Raw genomic sequence first — 18,599 nt, forward strand, 5'->3', positions numbered from 1 at the left:
CTGATTTCAGAAGCTCCCTGCTCTGCCTCACCTCCCCTCAGCCAGGCTTTCCTCCCCTCCATCCTCTCTCCCTGAGCCTGCAACTGCCCCCTACACCTGCCCCCTCCCTGCCCCCCCCTGCAGGGCATCCTCTGCCTTCTCCCCACCTTCCACCCCCTGCCTGCCCTGGCCAACTGGAAATCTCTTGTCTCCCAGTTCCTATGTTCATAGACGGTTTGTGTTGTGGTTGTTTTTTACTTTTTAGGGCTGCACCTGTGGCACATGGAAATTGCCAGGCTAGGGGTGGAATTGGAGCTGCAGCTCCTGGCATGTGCCGCAGCCACAGCCATGCCAGATCTGAGCCGTGTCTGCGAGCTACACCACAGCTCATGGCAACACGGGATCCTCAATCCACTGAGAGAGGCTAGGGATCGAACCTGCGTCCTCATGAACACTAGTTGGGTTCGTTTCTGCTGAGCCACGACAGGAACTCCTCATGGTCTCTTGACACCAGTGTGGCACTTCCCTGTCCCTCTGTTGCCCCCCCGTGCTTTCTCCCTCCAGGTACCCCTCCAGCTTTATTGAAGCCAGAGGCCATCTCTTATTTCTGAATGCCTGTTGCTGGGCACGTAGTGGCTGCTCAGGAATGGGTCATGTCAAGCAGTGATGGTGGATGGAAGGAAGCAGGTAGATGCCAGGCAGGGCCGGGGGTGGCAGGGGGGAGGGGGGACAGCTGGCCTCAGGTGAAGTGGTCATTGTAGGAACCTGACAGTTTCTTCAGGATTAATCCATGTACGGACGTGCGTAGATGTGGCCACCACACACTTTGGTTTCTGAACTAATTCTGGACTCATGTTGAATGTGCTGGACTGTGAGCGTGCTAGAGAACCTTGACCTTACGTCCACAAAGTGGATGTCCACGTCACCTTCTCGGTAACAAGGCTGCCTTCCTATGTAAGAAGTGAAGGGCAGAGATGGAACAGCCACACCTGGTTTCACTGGGGGCTTTGCCTTACTGGGCTTTGCAGATATTGCATTTTTCTGAAGTTGAAGGTTTGCGGCAACCCTGCCTTGAACGAGTCTGTTGGCACCATTTTTTTTCCAACAGCATTTGTTCACTTGTGTCTCCATGTCACACTTTGCAAGTTCTCGTATTGTTTCAGACCCTCCACCAGCTACAAGGTGACAACTTGTTGAAGGTAATGGCATTTTTTAGCAATAAGGTACCTTTTTTTTCCCCTTCTTTTTAGGGCTGCACTTGCAGCATATGGAAGTTCCTGGGCTAGGAGTGGAATTGGATCTGCAGCTGAGACCTGTGCCACACCACAGCAACACCAGATCCGAGCTGCATCTGCGAGCTATGCTGCAGCTTTCAGCAATGCCGGATCCTTAACCCACTGAGCGAGGCTAGGGATCAAACCTGCATCCTCACGGAGACAATATCGGATCCTTAACCCTCAGGGCCACAATGGGAACTCCAGAGAGAAAGTACTTTTTTTTGAGTACTTTTTTAAAAATGATTTTTTTTTTCCATTATAGCTGGTTTACAGTGTTCTGTCAATTTTCTCCTATACAGCAAGGTGACCCAGTCACACATACATGTATACATTCCTTTTTCTCACATTATCCTGCTCCATCATAAATGACTTGATAGAGTTCCCAGTGCTGTACAGCAGGATCTCATTGCTTATCCATTTCAAAGGCAATAGTTCGCATCTATTCACCCCAAATTCCCTCTCCCCCAACCCTTGGCAACCACAAGTCTGTTCTCCAAGTGCATGAGTTTCTTTTCTGGGGAAAGGTTCGTGTGTCCCTTTTTGATTAAGGTGGGTAGCTTGTTTTTTAGATGGAATGCTTTGCACACTTAAGACAGCAGTACAGTGTGGACATAACTTCTACAGACACTGGAAGCCAAAACCCTTTTTTGCAGTAATGGCTTTGTTGTGGTCTGGAACCAAATCGGCCTTGTCTCCAAGAATTGCCTGACCTCCTCAGAGGCACCCAGACCACAGTGGGGAAAGCTAGTGTCGCAGTCAGTCATGGGTGCTTTTTACCACCTGACAACCCACTGTGGGCTCAGCTGAAGTTCACTTCTCAAAAGGGGGAAGTGACTGTCTCTTCTAGGCACTCTGGTTCAGGGCCTGTTACTCTTTAACTTAGTTTTTATATATTTAAGATCTCAATAATACTAATCTTTTCATACAGTTAATTCTACCATAAGTTTCTTGAACTTAGAAACCCTGTCATTCACTTATATATCATACCATCCCCCAGAAGTGCCAGGAGGATGCTGAGGTGTTTTTTTGTTTTTTTGTTTTGTCTTACTGTCTTTTTTTCAGGGCTGCACCCGCGGCACATGGAGGTTCCCAGGTTAGGGGGTTGAATCGGAGCTGTAGCTGCCAGCCTATACCCCAGACACAGCAACCCGGGATCCGAGCCACGTCTGCAACCTACACCACAGTGCATGGCAATGCCGGATCCTTAACCCACTGAGCGAGGCCAGGGATCAAACCTGCATCCTCATGGATGCTAGTCGTGTTTGCTCACCGCTGAGCCATGATGGGAATTCCAGTGCCGAGTTTTTTTTTAAAAAATGTTACAACTCATTGAATGGCTGCTGATCCTCATCAAATTGGCAGTGGTTGTCTTCCAAAGTTACTGCCCTGGCTGTGCTGTCCTTGCTTGCGGTTGCTCAGATACCTGGAGTCGTAGGCAATGATCCCATAAGATGCATTATACAAATCAGTCTTGGTTTTTCAACGGCATTTATAAAACCAGACGCAGGCAAAGAACTCCGTCTGGGGAACATGGGCCTAGTCTTTTTTTTTTTTTTTGTCTTTTGTCTTTTGTTGTTGTTGTTTTTGTTGCTATTTCTTGGGCCGCTCCCGCAGCATATGGAGGTTCCCAGGCTAGGGGTTGAATCGGAGCTGTAGCCACCGGCCTACGCCAGAGCCACAGCAACTCGGGATCCGAGCCGCGTCTGCAACCTACACCACAGCTCACGGCAACGCCGGATCGTTAACCCACTGAGCAAGGGCAGGGACCGAACCTGCAACCTCATGGTTCCTAGTCGGATTCGTTAACCACTGCGCCACGACGGGAACTCCCGGCCTAGTCTTAATATAAATGCTGGCTGATTAGTGGGTTGGACGGTGGTGAGTTATGCTAGGGGATAGACTTAAGGGCTTGCTTGCTCTCAGGTTCTAAGAAGGGGACACAGCTGTGATTTCGAAGCTGATCTTCCTGTCTCTGCCCTCTTGCCATTGTGATGACCCTCCTTCGTAAGCCAGTGGTGGCTGCGTCTTTTTTAGTCTGCACCTTATTTCACCTCTGGTTTTTATGGTATTTGGGAGAATTCACTTTGTCAATGTTTTGCTCCTTATTTTCAGTCTTCAAGAGATTTCTTTCTGAGACAACCATTTTAAGACTTGTCCACTAGAGGTCACTGTTGGATATGCTTCTTTCCCCCCTCATCTTGAGCTAAAAGATTAAAAACCAAATTTGTGTTGTCAGATGAATTCTCCCACACACCCCCCCGCCCCACACTTCTCGGCTCTGTCCAACGGGGATTGTTGCTCCTGCCATTTTCATTGTGCAGTTTTGCCATAATTAATGTAGATCCTTCAGTAAGGAGGTATGTTATTTTTCTCTTTGGCTCCCAAAATTAAAGTCCACATTCAGTTTCACATGTCATTTTTAGTGCTTGTTATGGCTGCTTTCTCATGTTAGAAATGTTGCCTCCAATTTCTGTAAATTGGGAGAATTTTATGGCGTTCTATAATATCATTTTGTATTGAGTATTTGTGAGATATTTTCCCCCTGTGGAATGAAGTTTAAAATATATATGTATGTAACCAGATATTAATTAAAAATAACCATGTAAGACTCAGGGAAATGTCCATTTTGTGCATATTTATATTCTTTTAGAATGCCACTGTATAGGGAAGCGTAGTATTCATTATGAAGAAAGTTGCATTCTGCATCAATGATGAAACAACCTCTGCGCATCAATTTTTTAATGTGATGCTTTTCTTCATTTTAGAAGTAGTTTTGTTCTTATAGCCAAACCCATGTATAGGTATTGCCAGCACCTTAAATACGACAAGAGTATTTTTCATCTTATGGCCCATGCATGTTAAGGATTAAACATTCATCATTTTCTGCAAAAAATGCAAAGGATGTCTCTTTACTCTGTACAAACATTGAACAGCCAGCTCTCTGTAAACCTTTTCTAAGTGTGGGTCTCTGAATGTAATTGTTTAGTTTTATGCTTTGAACTTTTTAACTGTCATGTGAAATGTTTTCTTGAGATATTACCAGTTTTCCCGGCCATTTCAAGCCTTAACTGGGACCGTATCTCGTCATTTTATGTGTCGGAAACGGCAAGACAGGCAGTAAACCCAAGTGTTATGGCAAAACTTGGTTTTTTTTTTTTTTAAACGGATTATGTTTTTATTTGTTATATCCCATGTATGAATTTGAAATTAGAGTGAACAAGAAAATGCTGGGATATTTTCTTTAGTGATTTCAATAATTTCTTTATAAAGATAATATTCTAAATATATGGGAGTTAATAGAAACGTCTTAAGGTTTTATGCCGGTGTGTATATGTGCATGTCGATAGGATCTCCACTCTGTTATTATAAAGTCATTAAGCAGCATGTTTTACATGAAAACATCGCAGTCTCAGAATATGCAGATCCAATTATAATGAAGAAAATGAAGCAGTTTTTAAAAAGCACAATAAATTAAAATCCTTTTCTACAGACATAATAGATGGTTGAGATGAGTGAGAAAAATTAACTCTCCCAACTTGTACGAATGACCTTCACCAGTCCTCGGCACCTTCCTGTTGCTCAGTCTCTCGTTATTTCCCCTTTCATAGATTATTTGTCATGCCGTGAGCAAAAGTTCTTGTGTATGGCTTGTATGAAATTAAACTATGAGGGGGCATATGCAAAATAAATCGTCTCCGTGTCATGAATTTATCTTGTGACAATATCAAAACAACTTGGCTGTTTGCATTTTAACAGGGTATGGATGGGTTTATAATACAGAGGCTTTGATCAATAGCTTATTTTTTTAATTAGTGCCCATTTATCAGTTTGTTCCTGTGCCATCATTTGAAAGATTGGACTTGGGAAAAAAACCAACAACATATACATAGCATTGTGTCTGCCAGCCATGAATTGAACAGTATCTTTCCGATGATACCCCTCATACCATTTAAAAAATGGCCTAGAGTTGGGAGTTTGTTATTCTGGCGTGTAGTGAGCAAGCATGCAGGGTCATGAGACGGAAGCTTCTGTTGGCCCCAGAGTCCAGCTCCAGCGCAGCCCAAGGCCAGTGGGTGAAGTTGGAGAAGGTGGGTTTCCATGCACTTGTGTCCTCAGCACACTGTCGTCCTCTGATCCCTCTCCTTTCAGCATCCCCACCCCCCGGTGTACCTCCCCGCAAATTCCTTTTCTTGGAGTCCCGCCCTGTGCTCAGAGGAAGCGAGCTCAAGGGTAGTGTGTTACTTCTTCCGCAATAATTTTTTTTTTTTCTTTTTTTGGCCACCCCATGGCGTATGGAGTTCCCAGGCCAGGGATCAGATCTAAGTCACAGTCAACAGTCCAGACCAGCACTGGACCCTTTAAGCCACCGTGCCGGATCGCGGATGGGTCCTGCGTCCTGGCGCTGCAGAGCTGCCGCCGATCCCGTTGTGCCACCTCGGGAACACCCTCAGTATACTGCTACGTGGAACAGCTTCACTTACGCGCATTTCAGAAAGATGACAGGCTGTGGAGAAAATAATGTGCAGGCAGGTTGAACCTGTCACTTTCACAGCCACGACTAGCCCGTTGCGGGGAACTGATCTTGGAGAGGGTTTCTTTTCATGTTTACAGTAGAAGCCTCAAATGGAATTGACTTCCTAGCAGAAACTTCCGTATAAAACATCTGTTGACTCTCTCTCTGAGGTAATATGTTCCTGTAGGAGAGTGAGAGAAGATAGTCTCAAAAGTGTAATTCTTGGGTATGTACATTCTTTTAGAGCAGTTTTTGCAGTTCTTAACTTTTTTTTTTGGCCACACCCATGGCATATGGAAGTTCTCAGACCAGGAGTTGAATCCTGAGCTGCAGCTGCAACCTACCCCACAGCTGTGGCAATGCCATATCCTTTAAGCCACTGTGCCAGGCTGGGGATCGAACCTGAGCCCCCTCAGAGGCCGCATCAGATTCTTAACCTGCTGTGCCAGAGCAGAAACTCCAACTCACTTATCTTTTTAAAGAGAAATCAGGGTGAAAGCTGTGATTCTTGGAAGAATGCATATAATTCTTACCATTTCACCAAGTCTGTGGACCCTGTTAAAACCATTCATGAGGAGTTCCTGTTGTGGCTCAGCTGTTAACCAACCCTGCTTATCCATGAGGATGCGGGTTCGATCCCTGGCCACCCCATGGCATATGGAGTTCCTGGGCTCAGTGGGTTAAGGATCTGGTGTTGCTGTGAGCTGGGGTGTAGGTTGCTGACGTGGCTTGGATCCCGAGTTGCTGTGGTTGTGGTGTAGGCAGGCGGCTACAGCTCCAATTTAACCCCTACCCTGGGAACCTCCATATGCTGCAGGTGCAGCCCTAAAAAGACAAAAAAAAAAAAAAAAAAAAGAATTTGTAATCTCAAGTAAAATGCATGCACGCTGACCTTGTTTTATTGTGGTTTGCTATATTCCGCTTCACGATATTGTTTGTTTTACATATCAAAGGTTTGTGGCAACCCCGTGCTGAGCACGCCTGTGGGCACTGTTTTTCAAATGGTATTTGCTCGCTTCCCGTCTTTCTGTCACATTTGGCAATCCTCTCACTCTTTCAGACTTTTTCATTATTATGTGTCACGGAGATCTGTAATCTTGGATGTTACTACAGCTCGTTGAAGGCTCAGATGATGGTTATCTTTTTAAAGCAAGAACATTTTTTTAATGAAGGTAAGTACATAGTTTTAGGCATAATGCTTTTGCACACTCAATAGACTGCAGCATAGGGGAAACACAACTTCGGTGTACGCTAGGAAACTCTTTTTATCTTGATGGCCTGGAACTGAACCCGCAGTAGCTTGAGGTCTGTAGTATATATTTGTACTCTTTCAACTCCAGTAAAACATGGAGAATGCCTTATTTCAAGTTTGCATTCAGATACCATTGGCCACAAGTTAACAAACTCAACCTCATTTTCACCTCTTCCATCTGAACTTTTTTGTCTAACGTTTTGCTCTCCCATTAGCCTTTCCCCCTGCCCCCCGCCTGTGTAATCTCCAACCGAGTTCCCTGATTCTTAGCAGAAATGCCTGCCCCTCTCTGCCAGGCTTGCTCATCTTTCCAAAAGTTGAGATGAATTTTCATCTTTCTCCATGAAGCCCTCCTTTCCAGCCATTTGAATAGCGCTGTGTAGCAAATACAGGATCAGGTACCCACAGCTTATGAGCCTCACAGGACCACAGCCCCCAGAGACCCCGACCTGATTGTGAAAGGAAGAAGACTTAGGGCTTTGGGGCGCCCTGCTCTGTGTCCAGGGGAACCGCAAGGCTGCAGGGGGTTGTTCTAGAGCTGGAGGTTGGTGCCTTTATGATGGCTTTGAGCCTCTCGGCCCGCCCTCCCTCCCTGCCTCTCCTGATGATACCCAGGGGCAGGGAGCCCCTCACTTCAGGGCATCTCTGAGCTCCGGGGACCAGTCATTGGCCCTGGATCTTTACTTGTTCAGATAGACGAGCAGGGAGAGTCCCACACTAAAGGCATAGCCGTTATCCTTAGAAGTGGAGTTAACAAAGGTACCAGGAGGGTTTTTCCGGCGCCAGGCATCCTCCATCCGCTTCCTTCCTGCCTCCCTTACTCGCTTCATCAGCATTGAAACGGGAGGCGAGGAAGGGAGAGAAGCAACCCGTGTGTATGAGTCTTGCTAAAGTCATACTTCACTGTACGAGAAGACAGACTATTGGCTATGCGTGTTGTATGTGTGTGTGTGTGTGAGAGAGAGAGAGCATTGGACTTGTCCTTTGTCTCCTCTTCATAATTGAGGATTGAGTGTGTATAGTACTAGTCACAATGAGATTTCTTTATCGAAGAGCCTGTTTCTTTATTGAAGAGCTTTTTTTCTGTCCCCGAGCTCGCTTTCTGCACTGATGGAGATTTGCTTGGCATTCTTCTCCTTCTCGCTCTTGGCTCTTTCCAGACTTCTTTGGCATCTTTCGTTGAGGAAGGGCCCTCCGTCCTGTTGGCCCCTCCACTCCATGGCACGTCCTCCCAGGCTGTCCAAGGCCACCACTGCCTTTCCCGTTAGCACTCCTGCTCCTCCGACCCAGCTCCCAAAGTACAGCTGTGTGTCAGTGTCCTGCGTGGCTCCGCAGTGAAGTGTCGTTTCGAAGGTGTGTTCCTGAAAAGAACTCAGGGTTTGGGAGGGTTCCTGAAGATGGTGTGGACCCTTCCTTGGCTCCTTCAGGACCTTAGTACAAGACTCAGACGTCAGCTAAAATTCCGTGTCCTCAGAGGAGCAGAAATCCAAGCTTGTCAGCTTTTTTTTTTTTTTTTTTTTTTTTTTTAATTTTTAAATTAAACTTTTTTCTAAGACTGCACCTGTAGCATATGAAGTTCCCGGGCCAGGGATTGGTTCCAGGCTGCAGCTGCGGCAACCCTGGATCCTTTAACCCACGGCCGCGGGCCAGAGATCAAACCCGCACCTCCCCAGCAACCTGGGCCACTGCAGTCAGGTAACAGTGCTGCAGTGGGAACTCCTGCTGGTCAGCTTTTTAGGAGATGTGCTTGGCTTTGCTTATATACCTTTTCAAGCCCAGGGACAGAGATTTTTGTATGTTAGACTCTATAAAATCTGCTATGCTGCTTGCTTGTAACTTTTTCCCTCTAATTTTTATATAATTGATTATGCTCATTGTTGCTGAAAGAGTTGGACCTTTTTTTTTTTTTTTTGCAACAATATTGCAAAATCAATATAAGGGATCAATAACAGTCAGGGCTATTTTTGGTTAGTAGATCTAACCAAATGTAGACTTTTAAGGAGGCTCACGATCCACTACGTATGTCCTTCTAGGTGTAGCTGTGCCCAGTAAGTACCTTTGATGAACTGAAAGTAGCATTATTCTCATCACTTAGAACGCTAATAATATCGGAGGCAGGTTGACCTTTGTTGGGTGGCTGTTTAGCTCTTTGGTGATTTCATTTTTACCTCGAGGAACACGTAGATCTTATTAAATGAGGATTTGCTTTACTGTTCCATAAACTTTATGTTTTTAAATAACCTGTAACTACTGTAATTCACTGTTTTAATGGCTGCCCTGTGGAAAATCCCATAAGATCCCTGTGAAGCTGGTTCTTGTCCATATACTTCTGAACTTCCAATTCGTATGCTGTCATCTAATTAGTTCCTTAGCCACCATGTGTGTTTTGGGGCAGAAAACAAAAGTCATTAATCACGATAGGTACAAATGACCTTTTTTTGCATATAAGATTCTGAAGAGTATAATAATTACTGCTATGCGAGAGTGAAATTCTTTTTTTACCTGTGATGATTAAAATGGCCTTCAGAATGATGACTCCAGATTTGCTAAGAGAATTGGCATCTGTGTAATTAGTCGAGACATGCCCTCTGTGGTGTGAGTCGACTGACACCTTCCAGCTCTTAGGGCTTAGGATGAAGAGGACTGTCCTTGCCCTCTGACCAAGAAAATGCCCCAAGTCCTATTTCCTGTCGTCTCATCTTTCACATCGTTTCTGTTCCTTTGGTGTCTTCCCACCAACGTGGTGGTGATTATCCAGTGTCGTATTCAGGAAATAGTGGGGGCAAGACCGTGTTTGCTTTTACCGTTTCTTCTCAACTGGTTTTTCTCCTCCCACTGTCTCATGAATAATCGCACCCATTTTTGTGTCTTCTTGTGTTTTTGATCATCTATCCATCCTTCCTTCCTTCCTTCCTTCCTTCCTTCCTTCCTTCCTTCCTTCCTTCCTCCCTTCCCTTCTGCTTTTTAGGGCTGCACCGATGGCATATGAAAGTTCCCAGGCTAGGGAGTGGAATTGGAGCTGCAGCTGCCGGCCTGTACCACAGCCACAGCAACTTGGGATTTGTGCTGCATCCGTGACCTACACCACAGCTCACAGCCACCCGGGATCCTTCATCTATTGAGTGAACCTGCGTCTTCATGGATAGTAGTCAGGTTCTTAGCATGTTGAGTCATGACAGGAACTCCCTGGTCATTTTTCTAGTAACTTCTCTGCAGCAGTGGAACTTAGGAATCTGCATAACTGGCCTCATTGGAATGTCTTTTACCATCTGTTTATCCATCTCTTAATTTTTTTTTTTTTTTTTGATTTTTTCAGGGCCACACTTGTGGCATATGGAGGTTCCCAGGCTAGGGGTCACATCAGAGCTACAGCTGCCAGCCTACACCACAGCTACAGCAGTGCAGGATCCGAGCCGCGTCTGTGACCTACACCACAGCTCATGGCAACGCTGGATCCTTAACCCAGGGATTGAACCTGCAACCTCATGGTTCCTAGTCAGATTTGTCTCTGCTGCGCCATGACAGGAACTCCCCATCTCTGTTAATTTTTATGTAGCAGCAGGAACCTGTAGCAGTTTGACCAGGCATTCTTACCTGTTGTGGCCACAGAGATCTCCTCTTTTCAGTATCAGTACGTCAGCTTGGGGAAGCAGCGCTATTCGATTTTTCCTGCTCTACGTTATCCCATATGGGACCTCCCGGCTTTCTTTGGTGCAGGGTTGGCACTTCAGCATCTCTGAAGGCAGGCCAGGGTGTGAGCCCACTGCTGGCTCCTGTCCTGGTTTGGCCTCTCTGTGGGCGGGTGGTCCCTGCTCTCAGTCTCCTCCTCCTCACACTTGGAGTGACTGGTAGCCCACGGCTGATTTCCTATAAAAGAGGCAGTGGCTGGGAGGTCTCCCTGTGATGCAACAGGATCAGTGGTGTCTTGGGAGGGCTGGGATGCAGTTTCGCTCCCTGGCCAGGCTCAGTGGGTTAAGGATCCGGCGTTGCGTTGCTGCAGCTGCAGCTTAGATCGTGACTGTGGCCTGGATCTGATCCCTGGCCCGAGAACTCCATATGCTGAGGGGGCAGCCAGAAATGAAAAAAGAGGCAACGGCTGAGCCACTGACTTGTGGTTTCCAAGAGTCATGCAGGCTGGGGCCCCTGCTTTTCACTCCCTAGCTGAGTGCGTCTCCTTTGCAGAAGTCACCAGGTTTGAAGCCGGCCTGGGTGATGTGGCAGGAATAGCTGGGCAGGGGCATTTGGTGGAGATGGGGCTGGAGTTCACTTCTCGACTTCGTGCCACCCCTGCTGATGACGAGTACCTCCCAGCAGCTGCTGCCTCCTCTCTTCCTCCTCTTTCCTAGCCGAAGGGGACCCGGCTGTCGCAAGGACCATATGGTCCCAAAGACCAGTGCGTGACCTCCGTGGGCTGCATGCACCGAGTTCCCGTCCTTATGTTTTGCGTGGTGCCTGTCACCCTCCCCAGTTTTGTTGCTTCGCCTCAGGGGCTGCAAGATGCTCGTGCTCTGAAAGCCCTCGGACTGGCAGCCCCCCAGCAGAGCCGCCCCTGCTGTCACTGCCGCCCAGCATTCCACAGTGACGTCAGAAGTCAGAGGGGGCACCTGGGCATGTGACTGCACTGGGGCGGGAGGAAGCTGCTGCCCGGTGGTCATGGGGTCCGGTGGACAAGGGAACTTGGTGTTTTATTTCCTTGAATGCCATCCACGCCACTCCATGCTGGCTTCACCAGAGTGATCTGTGTCGGGGAGCAGACGCTGGTTGGAAATGATTTGCTGGCAGCCCCCAGGTTGGGTGTTTGAGCCACTGGAAGTGTCTTTCTTTTTTTTCCCTTCTTTTTTCTCTTTACGGCTGTACCTGGAGTGTAGACGTTCCTAAGCTAGGGGTCGAGTTGGAGCTGCAACTTCTGCTACACCACAGCTACAGCAATGCCAAATCTGAGCCGCATCTGTGATCTATGTTGCCACTTGTGGTGATGGGCTAATGCTGGATCCTTAACCCACTGAGTGGGACCAGGGATTGAAGCTGCATCCTCATGGACAACATGTTGGGTTCTTAACCAGCTGAGCCACAGTGGGAACTCCCAATTTTGTTTTTTTTTCACATTTCATCAGCCCCCGGCGTCAGTAGCTCATGTGGGTGGCAGAGGAGGCCTAATTTGGATAAGATTGATTATTATGATCTGACTCTGCATTATCCTTATGTGCAGGAAGGGACATATATATTGGGTGAATGATTTTCATGTTACCACTGACTTAAAAGTTTTCTGAACCAAAATAGAGTCCCCCAGGAGTTATCTTGTGGCTCAACGGGTTAAGGATCCGGTGTTGTCTCTGCAGTGGCTCAGGTTGCTGCTGTGCCGTGGGTTCCATCCCTGGGCTAGAATGCCACAGGTGCGGCCAATAAACCTCTCCAAACTAAAACCCCCCCCAAACCAAAACAAAATAGGGTCCCCAGGCCAGCAGCATCACCGCCCCCAACCCTGGGAACGTGTTGGAAATGCAGATTCTTGGGCCCCGTCCCAAACTACTGAATCAGAAACTCTGGGGGAACCCCACCCCTACTCCCGGTTGAGCTCTCGGGCAATTCTGATGAACTTGATGGTGTGAGGCCCTGCTTGAGAGCACTGCTCTCCAGGGGAACTTGGCATAGCAGCTGGAGGTTCTGTACTCGTGGTGTCCATGGTGGTAGCAGCTGGAGGTTCTGTACTCGTGGTGTCCATGGTGGTAGCCCCTGGTCACATGTGGCTGCCGAGGTCTGGAACTGTGGCTCCTGTGACCAAGCAACTGAGTGATGGATTTTATTTAATTTCAGTTCATCTAGATTTCAATTTATTATTTTTTATATTTCTTCTTTTTTTAATACCATTCATTCGACTCGCCCCCTTACCCCACCACCTCTGGACTGTTGGTGACCACAAATCTGATGTCTTTTTCCATGAGATTTTTTGGGTCTGTTTGTGTGTTGTGCTTTCTTTTTATAGATTCCAGATCTCAGCAAGGTCTCTCACTGTGTGACTTCCTTCACTTGGCATGAGGCCCTCACCATCCATCCGTGTTGTTGTAAATGGCAGAATTTCCTTCTTTTTTAATGACTAAGTAGGATTTGTGTGTCTGTGTCTGGGGTGGGGGGAGGGTGCAGGATGTGTTTGTATCACATGTTCTTTATTCATCTGTGAAAGGACATTCTGGTTGTGTCCACATTTGACTGATGTGAATAATGACGCAAATGACCCCACTGTTACTGCCAGTCCATGTGCCTGACACACAGCAGGCTAAACCAACCAAAACGTAGGAGTTTGGAGCAGAGAAAAGTTTATTGCCGGCCATACAAGGATGTGGGTGGCTCATGCCTCACTCCCACCAAAAAACAAACTCCTCGAACCAAAATTGTAAAGCATTTTTTTGGCAATGCCCGTGGCTTTCAGAAGTTCCTGGACCAGAGATCGAACCTGTGCCACAAGAGAGACCTGAGCCCCTGCAGTGACCAGGACTGATCCTTAAGTTGCCACCAGGGAACGCCTACAAAGCATTTAAAAAATCCGGGCCAAGGAGTAGGGTGGCAGGGTAAGTGATCAGCTTGTGCACAGTTCTCTGATTGGCTGTTGGTGAGGGAACTGGGCAGAGGCATGGGGTTAACGTTATCAGTCCTTGGGCTCCAGGAGGCCTGGGGGGGGTGGTCCGTGCTCAGGGTCATCAGGAAGTTGCCATCTTCCTTTTGGTGGAAGGGGTGGGGGGATTTTCAGATTTGGTAAAACACCTCAGGAAATGCACATCAGATACTGTTGTGTGGGTGCACACAGAGGGGCCGAAGCAGAGGATGTGGGGCAAGGGCTGCCCCAGGAAGGCCCCCACTGGGTCCTGCCCTTTAGGCTCCTGTTGCGTTTCGGTGGCCATGCAGATATGTCTTTGACATAGTGATTTTATTTCCTCCAATCAAATACTCAAGTGGACTGGCTGGACTGTAGGATAGTTCTTTTTTTAGTTTTTGGAGGAACCTCTGTATTCTTCCTTTGGGGCTGCACCGGTGTACCATCTTCCCCATCTAGATTTACATTTAAACAGCCACCCAGAACTGGGGGCTGAATGAATATTGGACGCCCAGCCCTAGAGCATCTTCTGTTATTTATGATTGTGTGAATGAATGAACTAAAGGCCTTTAAGAAAATAAGTTATTGATTGTGCAGTTGTTAATTTTATATTCTGGGGGAAAATGTTCCTAGAGCGAAGCTTCGGGTGCTATAATAGTTGATTTAGGTTCTTAAGTTGGGGAAACGGTTAGCTGCTGTTAGCGAGTGGAGGAAGCATGTTCTTGGGTGTAACATGAGGTTTGTGAATTCCCTTCATCTCTGCAGCCCCCGGTGGCTGTGCCTGTGGTAAATGTAACTGACGCAGACAGAGCTGTGTCCTGTTAGGAGGATTCAAGCTGTTGTTCGGAAATAAAGCTGAGTCAGTGGGTTGGTTCTTGGAGTTGCGGCCTGTCCGAGGCTTCCTGCCCCAGGGAATGTTATAAAGAGGTGTTGTTGGAGGTGAGCACCCCGCTTCCCCCTTCCTGAGCCCCCAGGCACTTTAGGTTTCTTGTCCTGAGGCAGGAGGTAGGTGGACTCCTAGATAAACATTTACAACCAGCCACCTGTTTATACTTCAAGATAGAAATAACAGCAGGCACAGGGCAAGCGATTGGTACTTGTCTTTTGGGACCTTGTTAAACACGTAATGACAGGATCAGAAGAGGGGGCTCAGTCCTGCTGGGGCAAGAGACCAAGAGGTCACATACGTCCCATCCTCGGGTCAGGGAGACCCCCTCTGGGTCTGAAAGGGAGGGTGCCAGGCCTTAATAAATCTGGGCAACCTTCCTGCCATGCTTTGCTTTGGAATCCAGCTTGGCCAAAGGAGGCGCACGCGGATCTGGGGAGCTCTGGGTCTGGTGTGGTGTGAAAGATAAAACAAGATAATTGCCCACTGGAAAACAAAGACCTGGAAGAAACAAAGCCACTGCAGTGACAACGCCTGACCCTTAACCCACCATGCCACCAGGGAACTCCTGGAAAGCATTTTTAAAAGCCAGGTGAAGGAGTGGGGTGGCAGGGTAAGTGATCTGCTTGCGCACAGTTCTCCGATTGGTTGATGGTGAGGAAACTGGGTGGGGTCAGTACACCCAGTCACTTACTGGGCTGCTCCATGTAAGTAGCTTAAACCACCTCTCGGGGCTCCTCATTGAGAGGGAAGTTCCCACCCTCACTCCTTTGGATGTGTTACTGCTTTGCTTCTGCCTTAAACAGACTCTGTGTCTATGTGCTCTCCCACGTGTTGTACTGTGTTTCCTAACAATAAACCTTGTACCCATTTTCACAGTCTTTGCCTCCTTGCAACATTCTTGCTTTCAGTGGGGGCAAGAATCAGGGCAATTCTGCTTTGAGCCTCTCGCTGGTCTAGTGGCTAGGACTCCCGGTTTTCACCCAGGCTGCCCAGGTTCAGTTCCTGAGCAGAGAATTAAGATCTCGCTTCAAGCCATCACTCACGGCTGTCTTTCCAAGATCAGCTCCACAACCATCCAGAAACCCTGGAGGGGGGCTGACTGCTGAGTCTGGATGGGTACACGGTTCTCAGAATGGAAGAAACTCGAGCGTCACTTTCAGGTTCTTCGCTTGAGGAGGACTTGAAGGAAAAGAGTGTCTTCCTGGGCTTGTCCGAATAGTTACAAATGTGAGAAGCTACTCCAAGATGAGCCTCTGGGCATAGTTCTTGGGGTGACATGACCCCAGCTTTGTCACCTTTTCCAAAATGCAGCAGAAGCGCTGGGCTGAGAGTGGCCTCAGTGGTCGCCTGATCCCGTGCCCAGAGCAGAAGATAGCATTTAGGACCCAGGCAGCACCTCAGAGTCCTTGGGAGGGCCTTTCTGCAACTTTCTCCAGGCTCTCAAGTCTCCAGATTGAAGCAGCCATCATTAGTTAGACAGAAAATGATGGTAAATTCTCTGTCGTAAGCAAAGTTCTACATGGCTGAGCGTCCTAATTGAGGGCCCCATTTGTTGCATTATTTAAATCCATATCATTGATTTTTGTAACCCAGCTCTTCTTAGAATCCTCGCACGCTGAAGCCACGTGGAGGGGAAGGAGAAATGGGCATCATCCAGCCTTCTTATTTTATATTGGAGCCAGCGGACGCCCAGAGAGGGTGGGAGTTGAGTTAAGGACACAAAGCGAGTTCAGGGGCTGCCAGGGGATCCAGGCCTCCTGAGTTCTTCCATCACTCGGCCCTTCGTTCTTGTGTGTATTCAACTCCTTGTTCCCTTAGACCGTGTGTGTGCAGCGGTGGGGGTCACACGCAGAAGCTGGAGAGATGGATGAAAAAGGAACATTGCAGATGCAGAATGAGAAAGATAGTGATGCTCACTGTTTAGTTATATCTTAAAATGCTGCTTCTCGCTAGGGTCACGTAGCTCTTTTGAAAATTCCACTGGAATATTTGGACCAGTGACACATGGCTGCTTCTTTCCATAATAGGTTTTTGTAAGTGGTTCCCACAATTGAGTTACTGCACAACTCATATTCGAACTGGTTATTTTCGCATGGACCGTTTTGTTGGGATTAGTTTGCTTTCAAGCACTGGATCTGTCTCCATTTATCGACTCCGATCTTATTTTCTTTAACTCGTATGCCTCCGCTTTATCCCCAAAGTATTGCAATGCTAGGTGCCAAAAGTATTCACTTCTGTGCACCATCTAAGCATCCTCTAAACATTGGTTCAAAGAGTGGCTGTTAGCCCATCCAAATAGGTCTGAAGGTTAATTTCTTTTGCTTGTTACTAATGCCGGGAATGGGGGTGGGGCGGGATTCTGTAGTTTAGGAAGAATATTAGTCATGTAATTCTTTCCTCTCGTTTGAATGGTGTCTTAAGCCAAAAATTCGCCTGCACACTAAAAATCTGACTGAGGTTGAATAAATTGAATGTGGGGCGGGGGTCATTGTTTGTGTCCACAAAACCAAGCCGTAAATCACATTTAGCATAATCTGAGGGTTTAAATTGGGCTGATTTAGCAAGGAGAGTGAAATAATCTCTCATCCTGTCACCGAAGGTGAAACCTGCAGACCAGCGTTTAATTGCATTGGCAAAGTAACTCTGGGAAGGCAGCAGTAATTCTGGCTGCATTATTCTTGGTTTGTGGTTAAATTGAGATCATTTTCTCCGGGTTGCACTAACTTTCTTTATTGCTCTTCGGACTAATCGGATCAGTGCAGTGAGGGAGCTTCGTGGTAGCTGGCGGGTGAACTGGGGCAGCCAAGTGCAAGGTCTCTGAGCCAGGGCTGTAGTCATCTGTAACGGAGATTTGCACTTGACACACTTCAGGGTCCCGGTAGAGAGAAGAGGTAAACCTGGCCACCTAGAAACCCAGCAAGCACAGCGTGATGGCCTGGTGAATTTCTTCATGGTCCCTAACCCAAAGGGAATACCGAGCATTCTTGCGCCGAAGCATGTTGTTGATGACACACCCAGAGGTGTGCTTTTGCAGCCACACTGTCCAGGTAGGGCTCACCCGCATTCCTGCTGGCCCTGGAGAGTGTGGCTGCTGGAAGGACCAGCTGCCTTGACGAGCCCATTGAAACCTGCCTTATCATTTCCAGCGCCGCCGCAGCCTCTTCAGTAACGACTACGCCTTGTTCATTTTGCATCTGGACCACGGCCTCTTGCCCAGAGTCTTAGTGCAGACTGATTTCTAATCTGCACAGTCCCCGCCTCCGGTGAACACTTTGCTCTTAACTTTCACCAAGCCTGTGTCCCTCTAAAAGAAGTCAGGTCATCGATACCTTGGACATTTGATAAAGCTGAAAACGCGGACTCCCAGCCGTAATGAACAGGGAGCCTGCCCACCTCGCTTCTCCTGCCCGGAGAGTTGCCCCTGGAGTTCTTGGCGTGGTTGTCTCCTTAAGTATCTCAGGTATCTGTTAGGAATGTCCCGCTCACCTTGCTCTTGTTTCTTTTCTGTTTTCTTTTTGTAGGGCTGCACCTGGCAGCACATGGACATTCCCAGGCTAGGGGGTCAAATGGTGACCTATACCACAGCCATGGCAATGCCGGATCCTTTAACCCATTGAGCAAGGCCAGAGATCAAACTGGCATCCTCATGGATACGAGTTGGGTTCGTAACCCGCTGAGCCACAATGGTAACTCTGAGAGTTAGTGCTTTTTTTTTGTTGGCTGTACCTGTGTCATGTGGAAGTTCCCAGGCCAGGGATCGAACCTGAAGCAGAGCAGCAGCCTGAGCCCCTGCAATGACAGTGCTAGATCCTTAACCCACTGTGCCCCCAGGGAACTGAGAGTTATTACTTTTGAGGCAAAGATGCTTTTGGCTTTTAAATTCATATTTACAAGGATACACTCTGGGGAAGGAGAAACCTTTCAGCTCCCTGGTGGTTTATTTTAACCTTTGGTCTCCATACTCATTTATATCATGCTACTGAGATTTTTTTTTTTTTTTTTTTTTTTGTCTTTTTGCCTTTTCTAGGGCTATTCCCATGGCATACGGAGGTTCCCAGGTTAGGGGTCTAATCGGAGCTGTAGCCGCCAGCCTATGCCAG

General features: G+C 47.6%; 1 protein-coding gene across 45 annotated transcripts in view; it reads left to right on the forward strand.

Moving 5' to 3' along the window:
• Positions 1 to 18,599, forward strand: part of RSU1 (Ras suppressor protein 1) — an 883,461-nt gene that overhangs the window by 33,078 nt on the left and 831,784 nt on the right. Inside the window, exons 1-2 of one of the 45 annotated variants that reach the window (XM_084980221.1) lie at positions 3,369 to 3,613; positions 17,646 to 17,959. The exons of the other annotated variants lie outside the window; for them this stretch is intronic. The gene's annotated coding sequence lies outside the window, so the exon portion shown is untranslated. Of the gene's footprint in view, positions 1 to 3,368; positions 3,614 to 17,645; positions 17,960 to 18,599 lie in introns of those variants that run through there. 45 annotated transcript variants of the gene reach the window in all.

This window comes from Sus scrofa, chromosome 10, assembly GCF_054392235.1.
Source record: "Sus scrofa isolate SSC_HxYL_T2T_F1_AM1 chromosome 10, Sscrofa_HxYL_maternal_Yorkshire_Landrace_v2.0, whole genome shotgun sequence".
Classification (NCBI taxonomy): Eukaryota; Metazoa; Chordata; class Mammalia; order Artiodactyla; family Suidae; genus Sus; species Sus scrofa.